Source organism: Oncorhynchus keta, chromosome 25 (genome assembly GCF_023373465.1).
Source record: "Oncorhynchus keta strain PuntledgeMale-10-30-2019 chromosome 25, Oket_V2, whole genome shotgun sequence".
Taxonomy (NCBI): Eukaryota; Metazoa; Chordata; class Actinopteri; order Salmoniformes; family Salmonidae; genus Oncorhynchus; species Oncorhynchus keta.
The window spans coordinates 3,007,596-3,026,336 of record NC_068445.1 but is presented as its reverse complement, the minus strand read 5'-3'; the positions used below and the strand labels follow the sequence as shown (position 1 = coordinate 3,026,336).

Genomic DNA, 18,741 nt, shown 5'->3' with positions numbered 1-18,741 from the left:
TGCATGCGTGCATAGTCCAAGGTATACCATAGGCCTTTACCAGGAGCAGTCATAAGTGGTTATAGCCCTAAACATTAAACTAGACCAGTGGCTGCCCCATACATACTTGGATATTCCAATCTGTATAACAGTTTTTTCCAACTGCTTACACACAAAATCTTTTACTGTCACACGATTTTTGAAACCTCTCACTCATAGTGCAAAACTACACACCAAATATCCAAAACCATAAGCTATTTCCCAGCCTTTGACTCAGTTGTCAATTGCATAAACACTTTTTTCAAAACACTACACACAATTCTCTACCTAAAACACAAAAATCTAACAGGAAGTGACTTGCTTTCCTTTTCCAAACACAACCAATCAAAATGTTACACTTATTCACCAGGTCACACACACACACTCCTCACATGTGCAAACACCAATAGCTTAACTGATCACTAACCAATCACTGCTTTACTGTAGTATAGGCCTATAAATATGTCAGGTCAAGGTCAGATTACCTGTTTTGAACAATGGATGCCAACAATGGACAGAGAGCAAGAGGAGTAGGAGGGAGAGGAAGAGGAAGAAGAGGACGAGGGCAAAGAAGAGAAGGAAGGAGAGCCATCTCTGATGAGATTAGGGCAACAATTGTTGATAATGTGATCAACCACGGTTTGACCATGAGAGAGGCTGGACTGAGAGTCCAGCCCAACTTGAGTCGATTTACAGTGGCGTCCATAATTCGACCCTTCAGAAATGAGAACAGGTATGCAACTATCTAATGACTATTTTAGCATTACAGTTATGTACTGTAAAATACGTATGACTTCATAGTATTGCATTAACATTTGTAACTCTAAGCCATCCATTTACTGCACTGCATTGAATGAATGAGGTTGGTTATCATGCTGTACTACATTTTTATCTATATTGTTTTCAGTTCCTATGCTGAACACATACTGTGTTTGAATTCTGTACAGAGTGGAAAGGCAAAGACATCATGGAGGACGAGGACGCTTGTTTACAGATGTACAAGAGACTGCAATTATAAATATGGTTTTGGCCAACAATGCAATTAGGATTCGAGAGATAAGAGAGCATATCTTGAATAATGACACCATATTTAACAACATCAATGCTGTAAGCCTGTCGACCATACAACGCATCCTCCAACGGCACCGAGTGACGATGAAACAACTTTAAAAGGTGCCATTTGAGAGAAACTCTGACAGAGTCAAGAATATGCGACATGACTTTGTAGAGGTATGTATGCAACACTACTTCCAGTACTTCAGACATACCATATTTACTCATCTGTATATCCTTTTGTCTGTTACAGAGAGTATTGAAGCTGGATGCCCATGTAATTCACCATTAATTTATTCATGTGGATGAGGTTGGCTTCAACCTCACCAAAACCAGGCGCCGCTGAAGAAATGTAATAGGACATAGGGCAATTACCAACGTCCCTAGACAGCGTGGGGGTAATATAACTATGTGTGCTGCCATCACTCAAAACGGGGTCCTCCGTCACAATGCCACACTGGGTCCGTACAACACCGGCCATATGCTCACTTTTCTGGATGCAATGTACACAATGCTTGTCCCTGATCCAGATTAGGAGCCTGCTAGATTTGTGGTTTTATGGGACAATGTTAGTTTTCACCGGGCTGTTCTGGTCCAAAACTGGTTTGCCACCCATCCACAATGTGTAGTTTTGTACCTACTCCCATATTCACCCTTTCTAAATCCCATATAGGAATTCTTCTCAGTCTGGCGCTGGAAAGTGTATGATCACCAACCCTATGCCCGCATGCCGCTTCTCCAGGCAATGGAGGACGCATGTGGGGACATAGAGGGTGCCTCTGTCCAAGGTTGGATAAGCCACGCTAGGAGATACTTCCCTCGATGTTTGGCAAGATAAAACGTATCTTGTGATGTGGACGAAGTATTGTGGCTAGACCCAGGCCGGAGAAGAGATAGCTTAGCACTGGTGACTGCCCCCCCCTACCAATTCCTGGAAAGCAGTATTACATTTTGAAGGAGATGTGAGGCATTTTGCATTTTGTGTGTGCAGTTTTGGGAATTGTGTGTAGAGTTTTGAAAAACGGAGACACTTTTGAAAACGTGTGTCAGCAGTTGGATAAAAACTGTAAAAAGGGATCATCTCGGATTCACAGCAGGCTACACTGGGTAGCAGTACAGTCGTCAGTACACTGGGAGGCAATAGTGTACCATGGTCCACATTATACCAGTAGCACTACACAGTGAAAAGCAGGAAAAGCAGTAGAAAACGCAAATGAGTTAGAATGTAATTAATAAACACAATACATTTTCCAAATGAGACTGTATATCTGGAGGAATGACTGTGGAGTTAATAATGTCACGCCTTGGTCTTAGTATTTTGTGTTTTCGTTATATATTTGGTCAGGCCAGGGTGTGACATGCGTTTATTTTGTTGTGTTTCGTATTGGGGGTTTTGTAGGCATTGGGATTGCGGCTGAGTATGGGTGTCTAGCATAGGCTTGGCTGCCAGTCATGATGCAGACAGAGCTGTCAGTCTGCAAGGAGCTGTCAGTCTGCAAGGAGCTGCCAGTCTGCAGGGTGCTGTCAGCCTGCATGGAGCAGTCAGAGCTGTCAGTCTGTATGAAGCAGTCAGAGCTGTCAGCCTGCATGGAGCAGTCAAAGCTGTCAGTCTGTTCGAAGCAGCCAGAGCTGTCAGTCTGCATTAAGCAGCCAGAGCTGTCAGTCTGCAAAGAGCTGTCAGTCTGCAAAGAGCTGCCAGTCTGCAAGGAGCTGTCAGCCTGCATGGAGCAGCCAGAGCTGTCAGTCTGCAAGGAGCTGTCAGTCTGCATAGAGCAGCTAGATCCGCCAGTCAGCCATGATCTTCTAGATCTGCCAGTCAACCAGATTCTTCCAGATCTGCCAGTCAACCAGTCTCTTCCAGATCTGCCAGTCAACCAGTCTCTTCCAGATCTGCCAGTCAACCAGTCTCTTCCAGTTCTGCCAGTCAACCAGTCTCTTCCAGATCTGCCAGTCAACCAGTCTCTTCCAGATCTGCTAGTCAACCAGAATCTTCCAGATCCGCCAGCCAGCCAGGATCTACCGGAGCCTACTACCTGCCTGAGCTTCCTCTCAGTACTGGGCTTCCTCTCAGTACTGGGCTTTCTCTCAGTACTGGGCTGCCCCTCAGTTCCGGGCTGCCCCTCAGTCCCGGGCTGCCCCTCAGTTCCGGGCTGCCCCTCAGTTCCAGCTGCCCCTCAGTCTCGAGCTGCCCCTCAGTCCCGAGCTGCCCCTCAGTCCCGAGCTGCCACTCCGTCCCGAGCTTCCCCTCAGTCCCGAGCTGCTTCAGTCCCGAGCTGCCCCTCAGTCCCGAGCTGTCCCTCAGTCCCGAGCTGCCCCTCAGTCCCGAGCTGCCCCTCAGTCACGAGCTGCTCCTCAGTTCAGTGGGGTTCTGGGTGAGGACTATTAGGCCATGGTCGGCGGCGAGGGTGGATTATCCCAGGACGCGAAGGGGAGGAACTATGACTTTAATGGAGTGGGGTCCACGTCCCGAGCCGGAACCGCCACCATGGACAGACGCCCACCCGGACCCTCCCTATGGTTTTGAGGTGCGTCCGGGAGTCCGCACCTTTAGGGGGGGGTTCTGTCACGCCTTGGTCTTAGTATTTTGTGTTTTCTTTGATTATTTGTTCAGGCCAGGGTGTGACATGGGGTTATTGTATTGTCTTATTGGGGTTTTTGTAGGTATTGGGATTGTGGTTGATTAGGGGTGTGTCTAGTATAGGCTTGGCTGCCTGAGGCGGTTCTCAATCAGAGTCAGGTGATTCTTGTTGTCTCTGATGGGGAACCATATTTAGGTAGCCTGGGTTTCATTGTGTATTTCGTGGGTGATTGTTCCTGTCTCTGTGTAGTTTCACCAGATAGGCTGTAATTAGGTTGGTTTTGTATTTTGTATAGTTATTTCATGTGTCACGTTTTCCATTAAAGTCATGAGTAACCACCACGCTGCATTTCGGTCCGACTCTCTTTCGACAAACGAAGAACGACGTTACATCAAGTGCGTGTAGCCTGCGCCAAAAAAGAAAGCAGAGCTCGTGCCTTTTATGCAACCTTTTTCAAATCATCATTAGAGTCGCATCATGCAGCCGTAGAATGTATTAAAAATCTAAACATATAGTCCAACATTTGTATAACAACTAAAGGTGCACAAATAACTCGAAATAAAGCTTATAGGCGGACCTGTTTCTTTGTTAGCCGCTCAACAAAGAATAGCCGCATGTGCACACTCCCTCAAATAATTTGGAGAAAATATAATTTCTATTTTAATCAGCTATGTTCACTAGTATTCTTTATACTATAAAATAATACCACAGAATTCTCAGCAAATCTTGTCTGCTATACTAGCATAGCCCTCAGCCATATCAGGGCCTAACATAAGGACAACTTGAGAACTGTATTTTTATTTTATTTAACTAGGCAAGTCAGTTAAGAACAAATTCTTATTGACAATGACGGCCTACCCAAAACCTGCAGCCATGGGAGGATGTTATCACTCTGACCGACAGCTGTAAGGATCGACACTGGAGATGAGAAGCGGGTACAGGTAGTGAACACATAGTGATGGAGTCCAGGTGGGTCCAATGAAGCGCAGTTGTGCGTAATGATGGTGACAGGTGTGCGTAATGATGGTGACAGGTGTGCGTAATGATGGTGACAGGTGTGCGTAATGACAGGCAGTCTGTCGCCCTCGAGCACCCATGAGAGGGAAGGCGGGAGCAGGCTTTGTCAACAGCAAACATAGCCAACTGGCCCAGTTTATTTAACTGATAATGCCATCGAAGCCGGTGTTTGAAGGATATATTGGCACAGCTGGAGAACCGTGCCAATATATCCTTCAAACACCGGCTGCGAGGGCATTAGCACTTTTATACAATGGTATATTCAAATAATGATTGACATATTTTCATTAAAAATGTTATTTTGAGGAATTTATTCATACTATTTCATCCTTCCACAAGATATAATCCTGACACAAATCTAGGGTTGTTACTCAAGCCGGCTGGTCGTTTGTTCTATTGGTTCAGTTGCTAGAGACACGACCCGGTCATCCAGTCTTTTTGTTCTGTATCTATGGACGCAACCCAGTCATTTGTTCTAAATGTTCCATCGCCATACTGGCTGGCAGTGTTCTTATCCTTTGTTTGCTAGTTAGCCAACTACGGCTAGCTTACAGTCACGTCAAAATGCAGCCAGAATAACAGCAAAGTAGCTGCAGTTGTATTTGTTTAAACTGTTTTCTGGTGACATTTATTTTGATACAAACAATGAGTTAATGAAGCATAATTTCAACTGGCATAGGAAATGTGCTCCCTCGTCAGGGCACTGTTGTTCATAGGAGCTAGCCAATAACACAGCTAACACAATAACTTCAAATTGAAGCTGGAAAGACTGCAAACCAGCTGCACTTTATTTCCTTTTACCTTTTTTTCAATTGACATTTCCTTGTATATATCCATAAAAATGATCTCGGCTGATTCATGATTTTGACTGGCTGAGAAACGCTGCCTGCCTGTCTGTCTCTCCTGACACTTTCATTACTATGGGACAGCTGGAGTTCAGATTGAAACAATGTTTCAAATGTCGGAGAGACAGACAGCAAGGTTAATACAAATTTCCGCAGTTGTATGCTAAATGTTAGTCTAAAAGAAATGTGAGATAATGTCTACATGCTTTTTACAGCGGAGATCAAGTTTATAAATTGCTTGGCTGGGCTGATGAGACTGTGCATTGCGCAGTCAGATGGAACACAGTAAATAGACATTTTAACATCATAGGTTAAGTCGGTGGTAACTTGTGGAATAGACACTGGCTGGAATGCGATTTTAACCAATGAGCATTCAGGATTAGACCCACCCGTTGTATAAACACCAACATTCATGCCAATAATGCATTCACCCCTATCTTCAAGAGATAGACCAACCCCCATCGTGTGGTTCCTGCTTTCCTCCATGTACATCTGAAACATCTTGCACTGATACACTATAAACACTCATCTTTGACAGATGTGAGAGGCCTTTTCATCAGTATGCTGCGAGCTATATAACTACCTACCTGTAGCAATAAGCAGTCTTCTATTGTAGCTGCAGGTTTATAATGTCATTGTTATCTAACCCACATAGCCTTAACTGCACAGCTAAACTGCCTGAGACCTGTCTTTCAATAATAATGCATCAATCCAAATGAGCCATTATGTGACTGTGGCAAATGAGAACAATAATCAGTGAAACTTGATGGATATACTGTATCTGCATGGCTTTAATATAATGATTATTATTGCTTATTGGCCGAGTAAGGTGATTGTTCAGATTGTTCAGATCCAGTCTTCATCATCTGCACTGTTCAATAAATACCACATATTTTTGGGCCTGATCCTCTGACTCCATCTTAACTGTTGCTGGTCCAAGCCCATCTAACTATTGTACACCTACCTAATATATAATAAATACCACCTATTTTTGGGCCTGATCCTCTGACTCCATCTTAACTGTTGCTGGTCCAAGCCCATCTAACTATTGTACACCTACCTAATATATAATAAATACCACCTATTTTTGGGCCTGATCCTCTGACTCCATCTTAACTGTTGCTGGTCCAAGCCCATCTAACTATTGTACACCTACCTAATATATAATAAATACCACCTATTTTTGGGCCTGATCCTCTGACTCCATCTTAACTGTTGCTGGTCCAAGCCCATCTAACTATTGTACACCTACCTAATATTGCGCGCTGCCTTTACACATTCTTACTGAGCTCAGCTTTCACGTATTGCTGTTTAGGTATTATAAAGGAGCGCTATAGAAGCTGATACTCTGGGTAAAGTAGGCTAGCCTATGTGGGAGCGGTGTGAAAATAACATCTGGGCCTAGCTGATAACAGTCTATCGAAATGATTTGCAGGGACGGATGCTGCCTCACACATATGGCCTATCATGGCAGCTTGTGCCCAATATGAGATTTTGGTTGGACTTTATTTCGGTTAGTTCTATACAACCATACCTTACCTAGGCCAGTGCTTGCTCCAAACAGTAGCCCGAATGAATATAGAAAATGCATCTTAGATTCACACAGTACACTGGGTAACAGTATGGTCATGTAACACTATGGGGCAGTAGAGTACCAGTCTTAACAAGATTCAACATACAGTCCCAAAACAATAATATTACTATATTTATGAGCAGGCTAAAAAGCGGAATTGCCTTTAGAAAAGTTAGAGTGAACTGTAATGCAGTCGAAAATGCCTTCAGTAAAATAGTTTAACCTGAGTTACGATGTAATTAAATGGGCATGATACATTTCCCAAATGTGACTGTATACAGTGCCTTCAGATAGTATTCACAATACCTTTGACTTTTTCTAGTTGTAACAGCATGAATCTAAAAGCGTTTAAATTTAGATTTTTTTCCCCCACTGGCCTACACACAATACCCCATAACGTCAAAGTGGAATTGTGTTTTTCAAAACTTGAAATGTCTCGAGTCAATAAGTATTCAACCCCTTTGTTATGGTAAGCCTAAATAAGTGCAGGTGTAAATAGTTGCTTAACAAGTGACAAAATAAGTTGCATGGACTCACTCTGTGTGCAATAAAAGGGTTTAACATGATTTCTGAATGACTACCTCATCTCCGTACGCCACACATACAAGTATCTGTAAGGTTGAGCAGTGAATTTCAAACACAGATTCAACTATAAAGACCAGGGAGGTTTTCCAATTACTCGCAAAGAATGACATCTATTGTTAGATGGGTAAAAAAAAGCAGACATTGAATATCTCTTTGAGCATGGTGGTTATTAATTACACTTTGGACCCAGTCACTACAAAGATACAGGTGTCCTTCCTAACTCAGTTGCCGGAGAGGAAGGAAACCACTCAGGGATTTCACCATGAGGTCAATGGTGACTTTAAAACAGTTGCAGAGTTTAATGGCTGTGATAGGAGAAAATGGATTAACAACATTGTAGTTACTCCACAATATTAACATAATTGACAGAGTGAAAATAATGAAGCCTGAGGAGAATAAAAATATTCCAAAACATGACTAATATTTGTAACAGCATGCCCACACTAACACTGCAAATGAATGTAGCAAAGCAATTAGCTTTTTGTCCTGAATACAAAGTGTTATGTTTGGGGGAAATCCAATAAAACACATGACTGAGTACCAGTCTCCATATTTTCAATCATAGTGGTGGCTGCATCATGTTATGAGTATGCTTGTCATCGTTTACGGACTGGGAGGTTTTTCAGGATATAAAATAAACAGAATGGAGCTAAGCACGGTCAACATGCTAGAGGAAAACTTGGTTCAGTCTGCTTTCCAACCAGACACTGGGAGATGAATTCAAACTTTCAACAGGACAAATACCTAAAACACAAGTTAATTATACACTGGAGTTGCTTACCAAGATGACTTTGAAGGTTTCTGAGCGACCTAGTTACAATTTTGACTTAAATTGTCTTGAAAATCCATGGCATGGCTTGAAAACCAACTAGACAGAGTTTTAAGATTAAAAAAAAAGAATAATGTGCATATATTGTAACAATGCAGGTGTGCAAAGATCTTAGAGACTTACCCAGAACGACTCACAGCTGTAATCACTGCCAAAGGTGATTCTAACTTGACGCATGGGCGTGAATACTTATGTAAATGTGATATCTGTATTTCATTTTCAATCAATTTGCAAACATTTCCAAAAACATGTTTTCACTTTGTCATTATGGGGTATTGCGTGTAGATGGGTGAAAACAATTCTATCCGTTTTTTATTCAGGCTGTAACAACTAAATGTTGAATAAATCAAGGGGTATGAATACTTTCTGAAGGTACGGCATGTAAGAGTGGTTGAGTGAGTGGGAGTAGGAGTAGGTGCATAGAGTCTCTTGAAAAGCAGCTGTGAAGAGTCAGTGAACTTGGTTATTAATCATGTCATGTCAGATCAGTGATTATTTTTTTTATATATAGCCTATGACATTTCATCATCAAGGATCTAATTAGGCCTATACTTATACAGAACAAAATTATAAACACATCATGCAATAATTTGAAAGATTTTACTGAGTTAAAGTTCATATAACGAAATCAGTCGATTTAAATAATATAAATTAGACACGAATCTATTGATTTCACATGACTGGGCACCAGCACAGCCATGGGTGAGCCTGGGAGGGCATTGGCCCACCCAGTGGGGAGCCAGGCCCAGCCAATCAAAATTAGTTTTCCCCCGAGAAAAGGACTTTATTACAGACAGCAATACTCCTCAATTTCATCAGCTGTCCGGGTGACTGGTCTCAGACGATCCCGCAGGTGAAGAAGATAGATGTGGAGGTTCTGGCCTGGCTTCGTTACACTTGGTCTGCGGTTGTGAGGCCAGTTGGACATACAGCCAAAATCTCTAAAACGACATTGGTAGAGAAATCAACATTTCTGCCAACAGCTCTGGGGGAGATCCCTGCAGTCAGCATGCCCATTCCGCTCTCCCCCAAAACTTGAGACATCTGTGGCATTGTGTTGTGTGACTGTGCCTTTTAGAGTGGCCTTTTATTGTCCCCAGCACAAGGTGCAGCTGTGTAATGATCATGCTCTTTAATCATCGTCTTGATATGGCACACGTGGATGGATTATCCTGGCAAAGGATTTTTACTCACTAACAGGGATGTAAACAAATTTGTGCACAACATTTGAGATAAAAAAAGTTTTTGTGCATATGGAACATTCCTGGGATCTGTTATTTCAGCTCATGAAACATGGAAGCTTCACATGTTGCGTTTAAAAATGTTTCAGTATATATAGATCAATGATTATTTAGAAAAAGGGAGAATCACCCCATGAATACATTCAAACAGGCAGGAGTGATCCTCTTGAGTTGCCTCTCCTTCCACAGACACATGTGTAAGATCCCTGTTTCAATCCTCACGCCCTGGTTGGATAGGCTTATAATTTACTTGCCCAATAGACTACTATTAGCCTACAGGTTGGGGTTTTCAATAGAGTCGGCTGCTAAAGGTACTGCAAAATAGCGTTGTTGTATCAAATTTGGGGAGCAGCTTGACATGGGAAACATACACACGCATAGCCCCTGGTCTCCAGGATCCCAAGATAGTTGTCATAGAGGGGATATACTACTCTCAGTAAAGCACTATGGATAAAGTCATGAATTAATAGTTGTCATTATTCACAGATTTTTTTAGTTCCCTCATATTCTGAACATCCATATGCAGTAAGATTCTCTAACCTAATGTATGGCAGCTTTGCCGTTTCTATTCAGTTACCACATTACACTCCTTGCCGCTCCTGTCATTTGTCAAAGACAGGACTGGCAATGAGCGGATTGTTAGCTAAAAGACTGGTACCCAGTGTATGTAGGCTATGCAAGGTGTTTGCCTACGCTACGCAGCAAAACATTGTAATGACCTCGGCGGGCAGACTGACAGGGAATCAACCCCAGGTCTCTTCGGAGTCAGTGAGAGTGCCAAGATAGTTGTGTTTTCTCATAACGTACCATGGCCGTTGGAAGAGTGCATGCCTGTAGTCGAAGTTGCCAGGGGGAAACTGTGTGTGTGTGTGTGTACTGAAACCTGTTTGAACACGTTATTAGATCATTAGATTGATAAGCGTGCATGCGGGCCCAGTGACGCCTGTTTGAACGAGTGTATTAGATCATTAGATTGATGGCTGTTTGTTTTGCACCTACTTTTTGTTAACCTCCAACACACACACACACACACACACACAACCCATTTGTCTCCACCTTCAGAAAGTATCACACCCCTTGCCTTTTTCCACATTTTGTTGTGTTACAGCCTGAATTTAAGATGGATTAAATCAAGATGTTGTGTCACTGGCCTACACACAATATCCCATAATTTTTTACAAATTAATTACAAATGAAAAGCTGAAGTGTCTTGACTTAAGTATTGAACACACGTTACGGCAAGCCTAAATCAAATGTACTTCAACTTTATTCTCGAAATATATATGTTTTTTTAAGTACAATCCATGTGAGAAAAAACATCCAAGTACTACCACCCATCACTCTTTACTTATTTGTTCTCTTCACGTGGCCCTAATACTTTCCACAGAAAAGTAGCTCTTTGGACCTAATGCCAAGACATTTAGGAGATAGGGGCTTAAAGTTGACCCATTTTCCGTACCCCACCCTACCATGAGATATCCATGTCATCATCACAGGAAAACATAAAAGGTTGTGTTTGATATCATTTAAAAGCTTACAAACAGGGGTTGTCAAACTATTATATCATTTATTAACATCAATTATCAAACAATTCATAAACTTCTATTTTAATATAGATGCTTGCATATGTTGTAGTGTAGGCCCTATTTTGCATAATGGAGGTGTTTGAGTTGTGCCCGCCATCGGTTGAGACACAACCAACACAGCATGCTCTTAAATACAGAGTGGGTGTCATTTCAGTCATAGACATGAGGACTGGGGATATTTTTCAGTATATTTTCAGTGGGTCTGTGACAAAGGAAGGTCGGGCTGTAACAATGGTGAGGTGTGAGTGTCAGGATAATTACATGCCATGTCTCAGGCTGAACACATTGGCAGTCAAAACTCTAGTCTCCACCGAGTGTTGTTAACACCCCATGGTTCCCCTTATCAAACAGTCAGTGGAGAAACCAACTTTTGAGTGTTAAGAGATAAAACACGTATGAATATTGTCCGTTTCTATTTTGAAAGCAATCGTGAAATGACAAATAGATTATCCACTTCTCAAATATGGCCAAATGATGGCAACGAGAGGTGTATTCTAAAGTGAGCGTGGCTTGAGCCTTGCTACTCTAATGCTGATGTCTTTCCCCCCTCCAGTTCCAGGGGATGGTGTGGCTGCCCCTAACACTACTGAAATGGACCCTGGGACAGAGCCCTCTCAACTGTCTCAAAGCGCCACGGACTCTGAGGACCCCTCAATGACATTCTTCACCATTGAGTACGGTGGGTTGGGAAATGTTACATTCCCAGCAAGAAACCAAAAATGGCACTCAAACAGAAGAGGAAACTAACAAAGTCAATAACAACCAAACGAAACAGGTGAGGTTTTAGGAGTGATTCTGAAAGACACTTATGGGGGTGTCCACTTAAAGCTGACTAGCAACAAGTGGAACGTAGAAGACACCCACTAAATTTGCCCAAGAAGAGGCAAACAAAAGAAAAAAACACACCAAACTTAAAGACAGGAAGTAAACCAAAAAGGTGGAGCAAAACAAAATCAGACAAAGGAATGTTTTTAGCGCCTTACGATCAAGATGACGAGCCGTTTCCATACCAGGTGGGGATGCAACCGGTCAGGATGCTCTCAATGGTGCAGCTGTAGAACCTTTTGAGGATCTGTGGACCCATGCCAAATCTTTTCAGTCTCCTGAGGGGGAAAAGGTTTTGTCGTGCCCTCTTCACAACTGTCTTGGTATGTTTGGAGCATGATAGTTCGTTGGTGATGTGGACACCAAGGAACTTGAAACTCTCGACCCGCTCCACTACAGCCCCATCGATGCCAATGGGGGTCTGTTTGGCCCGCCTTTTCCTGTAGTGCACAATCAGCTTCTTTGTCTATATCACATTGAGGGAGAGGTTGTTGCCCTGGCACCACACTGCCAGATCTCTGACCTCCTCCATATAGGCTGTCTCATCGTTGTCGGTGATCAGGCCTACCACTGTTGTGTTGTCAGCAAACTTAATGATGGTGTTTGAGTTGTGTTTGGCCACGCAGTCGTGGGTGAACAGGGAATACAGGAGGGGACTAAGTACACACCCCTGTGGGGCCCCAGTGTTAAGAATCAGCGTGGCAGATATGTTGTTGCCTACTCTTACCACCTGGGGGTGGACCGTCAGGAAGTCCAGGATCCAGTTGCAGAGGGAGGTGTTTAGTCCCAGAGTCCTTAACTTAGTGATGAGCCTCATGGGCACTATGGTGTTGAACGCTGAGCTGTAGTCAATGAACAGCATTCTCACATGTGTTCCTTTTGTCCAGGTGAGAAAGGGCAGTGTGGAGTGCGATTGAGATTGCGTCATCTGTGGATCTGTTGGGGTGGTATGTGAATTGGAGTGGGTCTAGGGTGTTCGAGAAGATGCTGTTGATGTGAGCCATGACCAGCCTTTCAAAGCACTTCATGGCCACGGGCGGTAATCATTTAGGCAGGTTACCTTCGCTTCCTTGGGCACAGGGTTCTATGGTGGTCTGCTTGAAACATGTAGGTATTACAGACTCGGTCAGGGAGCAGTTTAAAATGTCAGTGAAGACATGCTTTGAGTACATGTCCTGGTAATCAATCTTGCCCAGCAGGTTTGCGAATGTTGACCTGTTTAATGGTTTTGTTCACGTCGGCGTTAGAGAGCGTTATCACAAAGTCATCCAGAACAGCTGTTGCTCTTGTGCATGCTTCAGTGTTGCTAAACTCGAATCGAGCATAAAAGGCATTTAGCTCATCTGGTAGGCTCGCATCACTGGGCAGCTTGAGTCTGGGTTTCCCTTTGTAGTCCGTAATAGTTTACAAGCCCTACCACATGAGACGAGTGTCAGAGACGGTGTAGTAGGATTCAATCTTAATCCTGCATTGACGCTTTGCTTGTTTGAATGGTACATAGAAGGCTACGAATAATACAGATGAGAACTCTCTTGGTAGATAGTGTACCTTATGATAAACTGTCACCCACACTATCTCAGGCGAGCAATACCTCAAGAATTCTTTAATATTAGACATTGCGCACCAGCTGTTATTGACAAAAACACACACCCCCACCCCTTACCAGTCTTACCAGATGTAGTGGCTCTGTTTTGCCGGTGCATGGAAAATCCCGCCAGCTCTATATTGTCCTTTTCTTTGTTCAGCCACGTCTCGGTGAAACATAAGATGTTACAGTTTTTAATGTCAGGTTGGTAGTATAATTTTAATAGTAGGTCATCAATTTTATTTTCCAACGATTGCACATTAGCATGGAGAATGGAATGCATTGGGAGTTTGCTCGTTCGCTTCCGGATCTGCATCCCCTTTTCCGGATTCTTTTCTTCAAGCAAAAGGCGTGGATCTGGCCCTGTTCCGTGAAAGCAGGACATCCTTCTGATCGGACTCGTTAAAGGAAAAAGTTTATTCCAGTCTGCGGTGAGTAATCGCTTTTCTGACCCTTCTCTGGTGATAAATGGCTCATTTTGACATCCTTTCAGAATTTTATTTTACAACACACTCTCACTCAGTCGCTCGCCCTCTCTTATTGACGTAATTCTTTCTCTTAAGGTAAGTATTTCTTATTGCAGCTTAAATAAACATACCTGTTTTGTTACTTCTTAAGTACCGTCTGTGTTGAGCACAAGGAGCAGCGGGCTTCTGCTATGGTGATGGTGGACCTCTGGAGACAGGCGGACAGATCGCTCAGGTGTGTTAGTGTGTCATGCAGGAAGCCAAAGAAGCGGATGAGAACAGCCTCCATCGCAGTACTGTAGTATTTCCTGGCCTTTACCGGCTGGACACCTCAGACATTTTGGGCATCAGCAGATTGAATCTGAAATACATAAAGAACAAAGACATACAAATAGACAATTAATTGCTGTCCAAAAAAACTATATTAGATATGACACATTTTATCAGTGCATAAAACATTGAAACATGATGTTACCAATTGTAACAGTGTTTGTTGTTATTTACTGGACATTATATATTGATGATGACTTTTGGAGTACTTAGCATAGTAATCTAGAGCCACTACCTGTACCAGGTGCTGGACACGCCCCTGGTAACCTCGCAGGAAGTGAGCCAGTGCACGCAATAGGTGTAACGGATTTCCAATATGCAGCGTGGTTATTGTTAAGCATCTTTACTAAAGACGAAAACGTAAACACTATACAATTACAAAATCAGAAAACGTGGCAAAACCGAAACAGTCCTAACTGGTGCAGAGAACACAGAGACAGGAAACAATCACCCACAAAATACCCAAAGAATATGGCTGCCTAAATATGGTTCTCAATCAGAGACAACGATAAACACCTGCCTCTGATTGAGAACCACTCCAGGCAACCATAGACTTACCTAGAACACTAAACTGAACACAATCCCATTAATCTACAAAAAAACCTAGATAAGACAAAACACATCAGTCACCCATGTCACACCCTGGCCTAAAAAAATAATAAAGAAAACACAGAATACTAAGGTCAGGGCGTGACAATAGGTGTCCTACCAATTCTGGTGTTCACCAGTGGTGTTTGTTCAAGAGCCTGGGGGCTGTTTACCAGGTTTTCCCTGTTCAGTGGGCTGGTGTGGTGGAAGGTGTAGAGCCTACTGAGGAGGTCTTCTACTTTCTGAAACACCACGTTGGACCGCATGGCATCAGAAAGGTCAGTTCAAGGCGGTGTGCCATACGGTGGATGCCGATGATGTTAGGCCCTGTCCCCCTTCAGCCAGCTGACCACACCATTCTTGGCTCCGGTCATCACAGCAGCTCCATCTGTTCCCAGAGCGATCAACTTGCTCCCCCACTCATCACACACCCACTCCAAGATGGCACTGATGCTTATATGTGCCGCGTCTCCACCGACTTGCTGCCAACAAACTTCGACTCGATCTTGCCCTTGGGACAGAATCTGACAAACTAACTCCTCCTCTTTCACAATAACTGTCTGTGGAGCCATCTGACATGGAGAGAAATGTTCTCTCCACCTCTGCAATATGGTGCATAAACTCTTTGGCCTGCTTCTCATTTCTATATGTCGAGCCCACAGCGAGTCTTTTTTTTTTCTCATTCAAACTGCAAAAAAATCAAACATCAAACATCAAATTAATGTAATAACAATTAAATATACAGTCCAATATCCAATATAGCTGGCATTTGATTGTGCTAAATTAGCCTTCTACCCTTTGTTTACTTAAGGATCAACAGCATCTGAAGACAAACATTAAAATAGAATGTTCCAGAGCCATAGGAAAGCATGGAGATCCATGGCAGCATCAGTAGGCCTATCATTTTATGATATTTATATTTTTATGATATTTATACACTTTGAGGTGAACCAAAGCTTATCAAGAGCTGAGAAATATCCTACAATACTGGACCACGTCTGCAAAATAGACTTGAAAAAAATAGCTACAAAAGTACTAGTCTAGCTACAAGAGTAACAACATTTACACATACTACATACTCACACATCCACTCCAAGTCAGAAAGTGGTCTTGCCTTCTTGCCAATGGCATGTACAGTCCTAAACAGTATCTTCATCTTCGTGCTCGTCTGCTCTGATGTTTCCATTAGTGCTCAGAGGGTGTCAAGAGGAGAGGCCAGAAACACAAAGACACGCAGGCAATGTAACACTTGTTGTGTTCATGGTCACAAATGTTCTCCAACTTCATGATTTTAATCCCGATGACAAATTAGTTGTTTCTGCTTTTATCTTTAGCATACTAGCGACACTCAGAACTACTTATCACCACAGCCTCAGCATCATACTGTCGCCAGCCACTTGAAACTCCTTTATCTCCAAACCTCCATTTCTCACAAAACGTTATTTTTTGATGTGATTCGTCCTTTTCGTGTGTGGGTTTTTGTTTCAAAGGTTGGCTTACTCCAGATAAATGTCTCCACATAACAGCTATTAAATGAACAGTTAGCTAGCAGCAGACCCGTGGCAAGTGAGCGATGTTGAGTAGCTGATGTCTCGTATGGTAAACAGTGCCGTGAAACTAGGAGCACTAGAGACGGTCTGTGGCTGGCAAACATGAGTAATTTCCACCGAGCCATCATGCCAGATATTTTAATACATGACTATTTTGGCAGATAGCCTTCTGAGATTTACTCGACCAAAAGAAAATCTAACCGCATTTTGCGGTCGGCGGGTGTTAATTTCGGACCCTGCCAGTAGGCTAGGCTTCACTCCAACGACAACGGAACTAGAAATAAGATCAGACTCGAGTTCCACATTATACAATGGAACTTCCATGCAACCCATCTCCACGCCTTGTACTAACACACTGTAGCCACTTTCTGAGGTGTCAGACAAAGGCAAACACCCTCCAGACCACCGATCAAAACTTGACAAGCTTGTTCCCCTGCGAATGCAACATGACCTTGTGATTCTGTCTTTCGTAATTTACGGAGATGTAGTCTGTATGCCTCTGGGACCAACTCGTAAGCCCGAAGGATAACAACTTTATCAAAATCTGAACTCTGGTCAAGAGATAAAGCAACGTACACTTTTTGATCTTTTCCCACAAGACCACCTTGGAGGAGCAGTGACCAAATATCACGTGGCCATTTTAGGGATGTGGAAATCCTCTCAAACAAAGTAAAATATACATCCACCTCCTTTTTGTTGAAAGGCGGTACTTGTTCCGACACAAGATCAAACTCTGTTGGGGGTGCAGGATGGCCTGACTGGATTCAGAGTGCTTCCAGACCTATCTCTCCCCAATTTTGTGGTATCCAATTGGTAGTTACAGTCTTGTCTCATCGCTGCAACTCCCGTACGGACTGGGAAGAGGCGAAGGTCGAGAGCCGTGAGTCTTCCGAAACAAGACCCAACCAAGCCGCACTGCTTCTTGACACAAATGCCCACTTAAACCAGAAGCCAGCCTTGTCTTTCCCTGTGCTCATACTCCAGTTTGTGTTGCTCCATCTTTGCATTTAGTTATATCTCCCTCAGTTGCACGTCTATGGGACTTAACCCCCACTACCCATAGTACCCATCTCATCAACCTCCCTCTCCGGAAAGCGGTACCGATCAACTCTATGACTACTGCTTTTGGATCACCAGATGCCACTATGTCATAACGCTTTGCAATGGTGAGCAGATTCACCTTTGTACATTTATCTAGCATCTCCCATGTAGGGTTTTCCACAAACACTTCTGACTTAAAATCCATGGCTTCATTGTCTTAGCCTTTGCAACGTTCAAAACAATTCTCACAATCGTATAACCCCTTTGGGTGGATGTCAGTGACAAACTACCACAAGTGTATTTTGAACACTCATATCTGGGAACGGCGGAGGTTCAGAGAAGGTTCAGAGACTACCCTACTCATGGGAAACAACATACCGGACAAGCCCCATTTTGTTATGTTCCCCAGAAAGAAAATCAAAAATGTCGCTCAAAAAGAAGCGGGAACTATCAAAGTCACTGACCAATAACCAAAACGAAACAGGTGGGGTTTTAGGAGGGGTTCTGACAGATATTCATCCACTTAAAGTTGACTAAAAAAAACAAGTGGAACCTGAAAGGCACCCACTATGAGTGCCCACTAAATTTGACCAAACAAACGAAAAACCCTCACTAAGCTTAAAGACAGGAAGCAAATCAAAAAAAGTGGCAGAAAACAAAATCATACAAAGGAAGGTTGACCCTCCACATCTCTCAAAACAACTGGAGTACTGGGCCAGACACTGCTAAATAGCACCTGGACCAGCACAGTCGAATCACCTTCCCACTAACGAGATGGAAAACCAGCACAGGTGAAACACAAACTGACTGACGAGGTGACACCAATCGGTGCGCCCTACGTGCTGAAGTGCTATACGTGTTGAAGTCCAACCTCAAAACATAAATGTAAAAAACAAAGCCGTACGGAAGGGTGTGGAAGGAAAACTATAACTGCCTTTATAAACCTGTCGAGACCATTTCACCTGAAATAAAATCGTGAAAGTCAGGTGTAACGTTTCTGGGTTTGCATTGAGCATACCTTCAAATGAA

General features: G+C 43.1%; 1 long non-coding RNA gene across 2 annotated transcripts; it reads right to left on the bottom strand.

Annotated features, from left to right (window-relative positions):
• Nucleotides 1–13,943: 13,943 nt before the first annotated feature.
• On the bottom strand, nt 13,944–18,392 carry LOC118357891 (uncharacterized). Of its 2 annotated transcripts, XR_004820371.2 has the most exons (4): nt 16,205–18,392; nt 15,295–15,809; nt 14,335–14,564; nt 13,944–14,099 (listed from the first exon to the last, which is right to left on the bottom strand). It is a non-coding gene; the product is annotated as an uncharacterized LOC118357891 (long non-coding RNA). The 2 variants fall into 2 exon arrangements; XR_008079810.1 differs by having other exon boundaries at nt 13,944–14,564.
• Between the last annotated feature and the right edge of the window lie 349 nt (nt 18,393–18,741).